At 46.1% G+C, this 13,431-nt stretch overlaps 1 pseudogene; it reads right to left on the bottom strand.

The window, feature by feature from the left end:
* Window positions 1-1,046: 1,046 nt before the first annotated feature.
* LOC147980092 (uncharacterized) overlaps window positions 1,047-13,431 on the bottom strand; it is a 31,186-nt pseudogene continuing 18,801 nt past the window's right edge.

The following is a 13,431-nucleotide window of genomic DNA, read 5'->3' as shown; positions in this document are numbered from 1 at the left end:
ACAAATAAACGAGTAAAATGACACACGTGACCACCGTAAAAAAGTCATCTTTGGTTGCATACCATAAGAATCCATGCCCCGCTTGTGTTTCAGCATCACAAATCTCAACAAAAGTTTCCACTCCCCAAATACAGCACAAAATGATTGTTCACGAACTTGACAAGTCACTATTGAGAATGGTATCCTGCCTGATTTACATGAACATTAAGACACCTGTTTAAGACAATTAACACTAACAGTGGCACCACAGTTGAGCATGCACAGAGTTTGTAAGAAAAATTGTAACAAAAAATTTAATGGTTTCAGAATAGCAAGGAGAGTGCAATTTTAAGAGACAACATGAGCTCCTCTAGTAAGTAGTGACTGTTCTAAACCTCTCCTTGCCAACTTCATCCAATAAAAGCGAGTTGGTCAAACACTTGTATTGTAGGAACACCATTAGATACGCTTTACTATAGAAAAGCATGATAAAGCTTAGAAGAATTGTGCGAAAAATCATTAATCATTAGAAAGGGATGTAATGTTTTCTGTAATTAATTTTCTTTGTCCACTTAAAATAATGTGATTGTTCCTAGGACAAAACAGCCCAAGCAATAACCTGTGATTGGGCCACAAAATGGTTTCAGAAAAATGACAAGTAGGCTCGTAATTTTGCTAACTCGTTATACTAAGTTGATTTGTATTACAAAGTTTGTACTACAGCTGCTTGTGCTTTCATATACAAAAGTCGATGTATGTAAACAGAGCATGCAGAGGAAGAATGTGGAACCAGACGCACTAAACAAAGTGTGCGCGGAAGAATGCTCTGCGAGAGTCATCCCGGTTGATCGACAGGGTTTTGTCGAGAATCCCGGCGGGGGAGATAATAACCGTATGGAGCCATATCCTAAATAAGGTGGCTAAAAAGAATTAAAAATAAGACGGGACTTTAATTTCAGAAAAGTAATAACACCAGACTAAACTGTTAACCGCATTTCTTGTAAAAGATCATACTCACCAATGTAAGTTATCTTATGGCATCGAAAGTAAACCCCTGGGAACATAAATCAATGCTTTCCAAATAACTCCTCTGTCCAATATGGTGTGTATGGAAAGGAATCTCCTACACATTGTACGTGTAACATGCCCAAGTCTTGAACTTTCAAGCTACTCAAATGATAGGCAACTACTCTTGCTCTTGATACCCACAAGAAGGCAATCTCATAATACGGATGAAATCCAAGGAAATAAATACTACCAGACACAAAGTCACATTCATCCCCATCTCTTGTCTCAAGGATACTACCATTGTTGAAGTCCCATTCACATTGCTCTTCCACGATCACTTTTTTACCATCTCCATCATAATTACCACCATGTAAGATCCACGGAACGGAATTTTCTTCATGAGACAACCAAAAAAACATTGCCACCACTAGCACAAGGCTGGTGTCAATCTTCAACCCCCACTCCATTTTACCCCTCAATTCACTAAGTAACCAAACCTGAAGTCGGTATGATCTATCTTTATAAATTAAAGCACAGTACAGCCCCCTCTTCGATTTCCATATATAAAAATCGGTAAACTCATCCATGCTTGTAGGCGGTTTAATAACTTCATACTCGCCATTCGACAAGGTTATGCTGCAAATGTGAAGTCAATTGAGAGAAAACGCATGTTAATTGATAGGGCGATGAGTTTCAGTTCAAAATGGGGAAAATCAAAACCCAATAATAAATGTCATTGTTTGCTTAAGGGGTGAATGAGTACCGCATAATGGAGTCGTTTTGGCAGTGCACATAAAGCGCTCCTTTCCAATAGACGGCATAGCGATGCTCTGGTTCCCTAGCCCTAGGTGAGTGCATGTCAGCAATGGCCCCTGCGGCCTCCCCTTTCCGGACCAGCACCTCTCCTCCCATGTCCATGTCCTTGAAATGAAGACTCGTATTGTATACCAAGAAGGCGGCCATTCTGATTCCTCCCTGAATATTGTCTCAGGACCCAGCATGTGAGGAACTTTGGGAAGAAGAAGTACCTTGTAATGGGGCGACACAGTGGGTTCGAAAGCAAGGCGCATGTCGTCGGCGAAGTCATCCAACCTGGCACAGGGGGGCTGAGGCAGACGCTGTAAAATAGGGTCTAGCATATTGTATATGTACACGTATTTGTATACGTATATAATTGTATTATGATCATCTATATAAAGAGACGTGAGGCTGGATGTTAGCCACCCACGCAAAACTCTGAACCTACCTCTTCAACTTGGTATCAAACAGGTCGGGCCGCCGCCGCCCGATCCTATCTTCCGCGTCGCCGCCGCTGCTTGCTAGCTAGCTTCCGCGTCGCCGCCGCCGCTTGCAAGCTAGCTACGCGCATACGCATGATCCATCCAGCTGCTTGCTAGTTAGCCACAGGGCCGCCGCGCGAACACTACGCGCCGCCCGATCCATCCGCCGCGCGCCGCCCTTCCGCATCGCCGCCGCCGCGCACTGTCCTCCTCCGTGCCGCCGCGATGTCGTCTGCCGCCGTTTCGCTCTCCAACAGCGTTGGCACCATCACCTCGCCTGCGGCTGCCACCGTTCCCGCCGCCCTCACCGTTCCGGCGATCTCCGTTCGCCTTGGCCGCCACAACTTCATGCTGTGGGGAGGCATCGCCAGCACCGTCTTAGCCGGCGCCAACCTCCATGGCTACCTGGACGGCACCACGGCGGCACCCGACAAGACCATCGCCGTTGGGACTGGTGACGCCGCGACAACCGCCGCTAATCCGGCGTACCATCATTGGTGGACTCAGGATCAGAAGGTCAAGGGCCTCCTCCTTACCTCCATGGAGGAGGACATCGCCCGTCAGCTCATCAGCTGCGAGACGACGCAGACGGTATGGACGGCTGTCGATGCCATGTACGGCGCGCAGAGTCGCGCCAACGTCCGTCACATCCGGCGTCAACTCCAGACGCTGCGGAAGAAGGAGATGTCCGCGGCTGAGTACATGCACAAGATGAAGGCCCTCGCCAACACCATGGCTGCCGCCGGCTCTCCGATTCATGATGATGAGCTCATTGATCACATCCTCACCGGACTCGGCTCTGCCTACAACTCCATCGCCGCCTCCCTGGGTGTGAGTAATGCACCTATGCCCTATTCTGGCTTCTACTCGCTCGTCTTATCGTTCGAAGCGTTGCAGGCTCAGCAGAGTGCGTCGGAGGGGTGGACTCCCACCGCCAATGCCATGACTCGCTCGGGCTCCTACGGCCAGGGCGGACGTGCTCCCTACTCAGAGCCCTGCCCCTCCCAGGGTGGGGGTCGCTCGGCCGATGGCAACGGCCAGCCCGGGCACGGCCGCCAAGGTGGCAACGGTGGCCCTAGCGGTGGCCGGGACCGCAACCCGTCCTACGCCGGCAATGGTCGGCAAAGTGGCGGGGGTGACGGCGACAACAACGGCGGTGGTGGCCGTCGCAACAATCGCTAGCACCCCCGGTGTCAAATTTGCAAAAACTAGGGGCATGCAGCCGATGATTGTCGCAAGCGCTATGACCAGGACCACAACACTCGCTCCGCCAACTCGGCCTCCACGAACATCGTCGACTATCCTTGGGTACTAGACACCGGGGCTACGGATCACCTGACGAGTGATCTGGAACGCCTCCAGGTTCACGAGCGCTATGATGGAAAGGACCAGGTTCAGGTGGCCAATGGTGCAGGTTTTTCTATTTCACACATTGGTCATTCCGTTTACCCGGTTCATCTCTTAAACTACGCAACATCCTTCATGTTCCACATATCCGAGAGCATCACCTTTCTGTCTACCGTCTTGTTTGTGATAATGGCGTGTTTGTTGAGTTTCACCATTGTCTTTTCTTTGTTAAGGACAAAGCAACCAGGCGCGTCATTCTGAAGGAAATATGCCCTAGAGGCAATAATAAAGTTATTATTTATTTCCTTATTTCATGATAAATTTTTATTATTCATGCTAGAATTGTATTAACCGGAAACATACTACATGTGTGAATACATAGACAAACAGAGTGTCACTAGTATGCCTCTACTTGACTAGCTCGTTGATCAAAGATGATTATGTTTCCTATCCATAGACAAAGAGTTGTTATTTGATTAACGGGATCACATCATTAGGAGAATGATGTGATTGACTTGAACCATTCCGTTAGCTTAGCACTCGATTGTTTAGTATGTTGCTATTGCTTTCTTCATGACTTATACATGTTCCTATGACTATGAGATTATGCAACTCCCGTTTACCGGAGGAACACTTTGTGTGCTACCAAACGTCACAACGTAACTGGGTGATTATAAAGGAGCTCTACAGGTGTCTCCAAAGGTACATGTTGGGTTGGCGTATTTCGAGATTAGGATTTATCACTCCGATTGTCGGAGAGGTATCTCTGGGCCCTCTCGGTAACGCACATCACATAAGCCTTGCAAGCATTGCAACTAATGAGTTAGTTGCGAGATGATGTATTACAGAACGAGTAAAGAGACTTTCCGGTAACGAGATTGAACTAGGTATTGAGTGTTGGGGAACGTAGTAATTTCAAAAAAATTCCTACGCACACGCAAGATCATGGTGATGCATAGCAACGAGAGGGGAGAGTGTTGTCTACGTACCCTAGTAGACCAAAAGCGGAAGCGTTATGACAACGCGGTTGATGTAGTCGTACGTCTTCGCGACCCGACCGATCAAGCACCGAAACTACGGCACCTCCGAGTTCTAGCACACGTTCAGCTCGATGACGATCCCCGGACTCCGATCCAGCAAAGTGTCGGGGAAGAGTTCCGTCAGCACGACGGCGTGGTGACGATCTTGATGTTCTACCGTCGCAGGGCTTCGCCTAAGCACCGCTACAATATTATCGAGGAGTATGGTGGAGGGGGGCACCGCACACGGCTAAGAGAACGATCACGTGGATCAACTTGTGTGTCTATGGGTGCCCCCTGCCCTCGTATATAAAGGAGCAAGGGGAGGAGGCCGGCCGGCCTTATAGGCGCGCCAAGGAGGAGTCCTCCTCCTAGTAGGAGTAGGACTCCTACTAGGAGGGGGAAGGAAGTGGAGAGGGAGAAGGAAAGGGGGGCGCCGCCCCCCTCTCCTAGTCCAATTCGGACCAGGGAGAGGAGGCGCGCGGCCCACCCTGGCTGCCCTTCTCTTTCTCCACTAAGGCCCATATGGCCCATTACTTCTCCCGAGGGGGTTCCGGTAACCCTCCGGTACTCCGGTTTTCTCCGAAATCACCCGGAACACTTCCGGTGTCCGAATATAGCCGTCCAATATATCAATCTTTATGTCTCGACCATTTTGAGACTCCTCATTATGTCCGTGATCACATCCGGGACTCCGAACTAACTTCGGTACATCAAAACACATAAACTCATAATATAATTGTCATCGAAACCTTAAGCGTGCGGACCCTACGGGTTCGAGAACAATTTAGACATGACCGAGACATGTCTCCGGTCAATAACCAATAGCGGAACCTGGATGCTCATATTGGCTCCTACATATTCTACGAAGATCTTTATCGGTCAGACCGCATAACAACATACGTTGTTCCCTTTGTCATTGGTATGTTACTTGCCCGAGATTCGATCGTCAGTATCTCAATACCTAGTTCAATCTCGTTACCGGAAAGTCTCTTTATTCGTTTCGTAATACATCATCTCGCAACTAACTCATTAGTTGCAATGCTTGCAAGGCTTACGTGATGTGCATTACCGAGAGGGCCCAGAGATACCTCTCTGACAATCGGAGTGACAAATCCTAATCTCGAAATACGCCGACCCAACATTTACCTTTGGAGACACCTGTAGAGCTCCTTTATAATCACACAGTTACGTTGTGACGTTTGGTAGCACACAAAGTGTTCCTCTGGCAAACGGGAGTTGCATAATCTCATAGTCATAGGAACATGTATAAGTCATGAAGAAAGCAATAGCAACATACTAAACGATCGAGTGCTAAGCTAACGGAATGGGTCAAGTCAATCACATCATTCTCCTAATGATGTGACCCCGTTAATCAAATAACAACTCTTTGTCTATGGTTAGGAAACATAACCATCTTTGATCAACGGGCTAGTCAAGTAGAGGCATACTAGTGACAATCTGTTTGTCTATGTATTCACACATGTATTATGTTTCCGGTTAATACAATTCTAGCATGAATAATAAACATTTATCATGAAATAAGAAAATAAATAATAACTTTATTATTGCCTCTAGGGCATATTTCCTTCATTGAGATACCGACGATCGAATCTCGGGCAAGTAACATACCGATGACAAAGGGAAAAACATATGTTGTTATGCAGTCTGACTGATAAAGATCTTCGTAGAATATGTAGGAGCCAATATGAGCATCCAGGTTCCGCTATTGGTTATTGACCGGAGACGTGTCTCGGTCATGTCTACATTGTTCTCGAACCCGTAGGGTCCGCACGCTTAAGGTTTCGATGACAGTTATATTATGAGTTTATGAGTTTTTATGTACCGAAGGAGTTCGGAGTCCCGGATGAGATCACGGACATAACGAGGAGTCTCGAAATGGTTGAGACATAAAGATTGATATATTGGACGGCTATATTCGGACACCGGAAGTGTTCCGGGTAATTTCGGAGAAAACTGGAGTACCGGAGGGTTACCGGAACCCCCCCGGGAGAAGTAATGGGCCATATGGGCCTTAGTAGAGAGAGAGAAAGGGCAGCCAGGGTGGGCCGCGCGCCTCCTCCCCCTTGGTCCGAATTGGACTAGGAGAGGGGGGGCGGCACCCCCCTTTCCTTTTCCCTCCCCACTTCCTTTCCCCCTACTAGGAGGAGGACTCCTCCTTGGCGCGCCAATAGGGCCGGCCGGCCTCCTCCCCTTGCTCCTTTATATACGGGGGCAGGGGCACCCATAGAAACACAAGTTGATCCTCGTGATCGTTTTCTTAGCCATGTGCGGTGCCCCCTTCCACCATACTCCTCGATAATATTGTAGCGGTGCTTAGGCGAAGCCCTGCGACGGTAGAACATCAAGATCGTCACCACGCCGTCGTGCTGACGGAACTCTTCCCCGACACTTTGCTGGATCAGAGTCTGGGGATCGTCATCGAGCTGAACGTGTGCTAAAACTCGGAGGTGCCGTAGTTTCGGTGCTTGATCGGTTGGGCCGTAAAGACGTACGACTACATCAACCGCGTTGTCATAATGCTTCCGCTATTTGTCTACGAGGGTACGTAGACAACACTCTCCCCTCTCGTTTCTATGCATCACCATGATCTTGCGTGTGCGTAGGAAATTTTTGAAATTACTACGTTCCCCAACACATTCTTCAAGGTAGCAGTCGTCGGGGGGGGGGGGGTCTACCCGATTCCCTTTGCTCGTGCATCGTCCTCGTCATCTCGCCATGCTTCATCCATTGTTCGCGTTTCGTCATCGCAATGGCATCAACGTCTAGGTCACCCTACCAATAATCTGGTCACCTCCATTGTTCGGAGCCATGACCTTCCTTGTTCTAGTTCAAATAATTCACCATTAGTGTGTGATGCATATCAGCTTGCTAAGAGTCATCAACTACCGTATTCTACGTCTTATCATGTCACTACTATACCTCTTGAATTAATTCATTCAGATGTTTGGGGTCCCACTATTGCGTCTTCGGGGGGGTACAAGTATTATGTTAGTTTTGTTGATGACTACACGCGCTTCACTTGGATTTATTTGCTTGAACATAAGTCTTATGTTGAGCAAGTCTTTTATAACTTCCAGGCTCATGTCGAATGCCTTTTGGATTGCAAAATCAAGGCCGTTCAGTCCGACTAGGGTGGTGAATACCACAAGCTTCATCGCCACTTTCAATGCACGGGCATCTGATAACCCGTAAGTATAGGGGATCGCAACAGTTTTCGAGGGTAGAGTATGTTGGGGAACCTAGTAATTTCAAAAAAATTCCTAGCACACGCAAGATCATGGTGATGCATAGCAATGAGAGGGGAGAGTGTTGTCTATGTACCCTCGTAGACCGAAAGTAGAAGCGTTAGCACAACGCGGTTGATGTAGTCGTATGTCTTCACGATTCGAACGATCAAGTACCGAACGTACGACACCTCCGAGTTCAGCACACCTTCAGCCCGATGATGTCCCTCGAACTCCGATCCAGCTGAGTGTTGAGGGACAGTTTCGTCAGCATGACGGTGTGGTGACGATGTTGATGTTCTACCGACGCAGGGCTTCTCCTAAGCACCGCTACAGTAATATCGAGGTGGACTATGGTGGAGGGGGGCACCGCACACGGCTAAAGGATCAAACGATCAATTGTTGTGTCTATGGGGTGCCCCCCTGCCCCCGTATATAAAGGAGCAAGGGGGGTGCGGCTGTCCAGGGAGAGGGCATGCCAGGAGGAGTCCTACTCCCATCGGGAGTAGGACTCCCCCCCTTTCCTAGTTGGAATAGGATTCGGGAGAAGGAAAGAGAGAGGGGAAGAAGGAAAGAGGGGGCCGGCCCCCTTGCCCTAAACCAATTTGGTTTGGGCCTTGGGGGGCGCGCCCCACACTCCCCTTGCTTTCCTCTATTTCCACTAAGGCTCATATAGGCCCATTAAGCTCCCGAGGGGTTCCGGTAACCTCCCGGTACTCCGGTAAAATCCTGATTTCACCCGGGACACTTCCGACACCCAAACATAGGCTTCCAATATATCAATCTTCATGTATCGACCATTTCGAGACTCCTCGTCATGTCCTTGATCACATCCGGGACTCTGAACAACCTTTGGTACATCAAAACATATAAACTTATAATATAACTGTCATCGTAACGTTAAGCGTGCGGACGCTATGGGTTCGAGAACTATGTGGACATGACCGAGACACGTCTCCGGTCAATAACCAATAGCAGAACCTGGATGCTCATATTGGCTCCCACATATTCTACGAAGATCATTATCGGTCAAACCGCACAACAACATACGTTGTTCCCTTTGTCATCGGTATGTTACTTCCCCGAGATTCGATCGTCGGTATCTCTATACCTAGTTCAATCTCGTTACCGGCAAGTCTCATTACTCGTTCCGTAATACACTATCCCGCAACTAACTCATTAGTTGCAATGCTTGCAAGGCTTAAGTGATGTTCATTACCGAGAGGGCCCAGAGATACCTCTCCGACAATCGGAGTGACAAATCTTAATCTCGAAATCCGCCAACCCAACAAGTACCTTCGGGGACACCTGTAGAGCACCTTTATAATCACCCAGTTACGTTGTGACGTTTGGTAGCACACAAAGTGTTCCTCCGGTAAACGGGAGTTGCATAATCTCATAGTCATAGGAACATGTATAAGTCATGAAGAAAGCAATAGCAACATACTAAACGATCGGGTGCTAAGCTAACGGAATGGGTCATGTCAATCACACCATTCTCCTAATGATGTGACCCCGTTAATCAAATGACAACTCATGTCTATGGTCAGGAAACATAACCATCTTTGATCAACGGGCTAGTCAAGTAGAGGCATACTAGTGACAATCTGTTTGTCTATGTATTCACACATGTATTATGTTTCCGGTTAATACAATTTTACCATGAATAATAAACATTTATCATGATATAAGGAAATAAATAATAACTTTATTATTGCCTCTAGGGCATATTTCCTTCATTCTCCCACTTGCACTAGAGTCAATAATCTAGATTACATAGTAATGATTCTAACACCCATGGAGCCTTGGTGTTGATCATGTTTTGCTCGTGGAAGAGGCTTAGTCAATGGGTGTGCAACATTTAGATCGTATGTATCTTGCAAATTTCTATGTCTCCTACCTGGACTAGATCCCGAATGGAATTGAAGCGTCTCTTGATGTGCTTGGTTCTCTTGTGAAATCTGGATTCCTTCGCCAAGGCAATTGCACCAGTATTGTCATAAAAGATTTTCATTGGACCCGATGCACTAGGTATGACACCTAGATCGGATATGAACTCCTTCATCCAGACTCCTTCATTTGCTGCTTCCGAAGCAGCTATGTACTCCGCTTCACATGTAGAACCCGACACAATGCTTTGTTTAGAACTGCACCAAGTGATAGCTCCACTGTTTAATGTAAACACGTATCCGGTTTGCGATTTAGAATCGTCCAGATCAGTGTCAAATCTTGCATCAACGTAACCGTTTACGTTGAGCTCTTTGTCACCTCCATAAACGAGAAACATATCCTTAGTCCTTTTCAGGTATTTCAGGATGTTCTTGACCGCTGTCCAGTGATCCACTCCTGGATTACTTTGGTACCTCCCTGCTAGACTTATAGCAAGGCACACATCAGGTCTGGTACACAGCATTGCATACATGATAGAGCCTATGGCTGAAGCATAGGGAACATCTTTCATTTTCTCTCTATCTTCTGCAGTGATCGGGCATTGAGTCTTACTCAACTTCACACCTTGTAACACAGGCAAGAACCCTTTATTTGCTTGATCCATTTTGAACTTCTTCAAAACTTTGTCAAGGTATGTGCTTTGTGAAAGTCCAATTAAGCGTCTTGATCAATCTCTATAGATCTTGATGCCCAATATGTAAGCAGCTTCACTGATGTATTTCATTGAAAAACTCTTATTCAAGTATCCCTTTATGCTATCCAGAAATTCTATATCATTTCCAATCAGCAATATGTCATCCACATATAATATCAGAAATGCTACAGAGCTCCCACTCAAATTCTTGTAAATACAGGCTTCTCCAAAAGTCTGTATAAAACCAAATGCTTTGATCACACTATCAAAGCGTTTATTCCAACTCCGGGAGGCTTGCACCAGTCCATAAATGGATCGCTGGAGCTTGCACACTTTGTTAGCTCCCTTTGGACCGACAAAACCTTCTGGTTGCATCATATACAACTCTTCTTCCAGAAATCCATTCAGGAATGCAGTTTTGACATCCATTTGCCAAATTTCATAATCATAAAATGCGGCAATTGCTAACATGATTCGGACAGACTTAAGCATCGCTACAGGTGAGAAGGTCTCATCGTAGTCAATCCCTTGAACTTGTCGAAAACCTTTTGCAACAAGTCGAGCTTTATAGACAGTAACATTACCGTCAGCGTCAGTCTTCTTGAAGATCCATTTATTCTCAATTGCTTGCCGATCATTAGGCAAGTCAACCAAAGTCCATACTTTGTTCTCATACATGGATCCCATCTCAGATTTCATGGCCTCAAGCCATTTTGTGGAATCTGGGCTCACCATCGCTTCTTCATAGTTCGTAGGTTCATCATGATCTAGTAGCATGACTTCCAGAACAGGATTACCGTACCACTCTGGTGCGGATCTTACTCTGGTTGATCTACGAGGTTCAGTAGTAACTTGATCTGAAGTTCCATGATCATCATCATTAACTTCCTCACTAATTGGTGTAGGCATCACAGAAACCGGTTTCTGTGACGAACTACTTTCCAATAGAGGAGCAGTTATAGTTACCTCATCAAGTTCCACTTTCCTCCCACTCACTTCTTTTGAGAGAAACTCCTTCTCTAGAAAGGATCCATCCTTAGAAACAAATGTCTTGCCTTCGGATATGTGATAGAAGGTATACCCAACAATCTCCTTTGGGTATCCTATGAAGACACATTTCTCTGATTTGGGTTCAAGCTTATCAGGTTGAAGCTTTTTCACATAAGCATCGCAGCCCCAAACTTTCAGAAACGACAACTTTGGTTTCTTGCCAAACCATAGTTCATAAGGTGTCGTCTCAACGGATTTTGATGGTGCCCTATTTAACGTGAATGCGGCCGTCTCTAAAGCATAACCAGAAAATGATAGCGATAAATATGTAAGAGACATCATAGATTGCACCATATGTAGTAAAGTACGATTACGACGTTCGGACACACCATTATGCTGTGGTGTTCCGGGTGGCGTGAGTTGCGAAACTATTCTACATTGTTTCAAATGTAGACCAAACTCGTAACTCAAATATTCTCCTCCACGATCAGATCGTAGAAACTTTATTTTCTTGTTACGATGATTTTCAACTTCACTCTGAAATTCTTTGAACTTTTTAAATGCTTCAGACTTATGCTTCATTAAGTAGAGATACCCATATCTGCTTAAATCATCTGTGAAGGTGAGAAAATAACGATATCCGCCACGAGCTTCAACATTCATCGGACCACATACATCTGTATGTATGATTTCCAACAAATCTGTTGCTTTCTTCATAGTTCCGGAGAATGGCGTTTTAGTCATCTTGCCCATGAGGCACGGTTCGCAAGTACCAAGTGATTCATAATCAAGTGGTTCCAAAAGTCCATCAGTATGGAGTTTCTTCATGCGCTTTACACCGATATGACCTAAATGGCAGTGCCACAAATAAGTTGCACTATCATTATCAACTCTGCATCTTTTGGCTTCAACATTATAAATATGTGTATCACTACTATCGAGATTCATCAAAAATAGACCACTCTTCAAGGGTGGATGACCATAAAAGATATTACTCATATAAATAGAACAACCATTATTCTCTGATTTAAATGAATAACCGTCTCGCATCAAACAAGATCCAGATATAATGTTCATGCTCAACGCTGGCACCAAATAACAATTATTTAGGTCTAATACTAATCCCGAAGGTAGATGTAGAGGTAGCATACCGACCGCGATCACATCGACTTTGGAACCATTTCCCACGCGCATCGTCACATCGTCCTTTGCCAGTGTTCGCTTAATCCGTAGTCCCTGTTTCGAGTTGCAAATATTAGCAACAGAACCAGTATCAAATACCCAGGTGCTACTGCGAGCTCTAGTAAGGTACACATCAATAACATGTATATCACATATACCTTTGTTCACCTTGCCATCCTTCTTATCCGCCAAATACTTGGGGCAGTTCCGCTTCCAGTGACTAGTCTGCTTGCAGTAGAAGCACTCAGTCTCAGGCTTGGGTCCAGACTTGGGTTTCTTCTCCTGAGCAGCAACTTGCTTGCTATTCTTCTTGAAGTTCCCCTTCTTCTTCCCTTTGCCCTTCTTGAAACTGGTGGTCTTACTGACCATCAACACTTGATGCTCCTTCTTGATTTCTACCTCTGCAGCTTTTAGCATTGCGAAGAGCTCGGGAATTATCTTATCCATCCCTTGCATATTATAGTTCATTACGGAGCTCTTGTAGCTTGGTGGCAGTGATTGAAGAACTCTGTCAATGACACTATCAACCGGAAGATTAACCCCCAGCTGAATCAAGTGATTATGGTACCCAGACATTGTGAGTATATGTTCACTGACAGAACTATTCTCCTCCATCTTGCAGCTATAGAACTTAGGGACAATTCCATTTCTCCCCCTAACTTGAGCCACCATCTGGCATTTGTCCCTAATTTTCAGGTATGCTCAAAAATACCCCTCTTCCGTCAAGTCACCTTATAGAAATGCCCTTGCCGTCCGGTCAAAGGGCTTTGACCGTCTAGTGAATAGTAACATGG

The sequence above is a fragment of the Triticum urartu genome, chromosome 3A (genome assembly GCF_056163025.1).
Source record: "Triticum urartu cultivar PI428250 chromosome 3A, HENAU_Tu73, whole genome shotgun sequence".
Taxonomy (NCBI): domain Eukaryota; kingdom Viridiplantae; phylum Streptophyta; class Magnoliopsida; order Poales; family Poaceae; genus Triticum; species Triticum urartu.
This window is presented reverse-complemented; position numbering and strand designations above follow the sequence as displayed.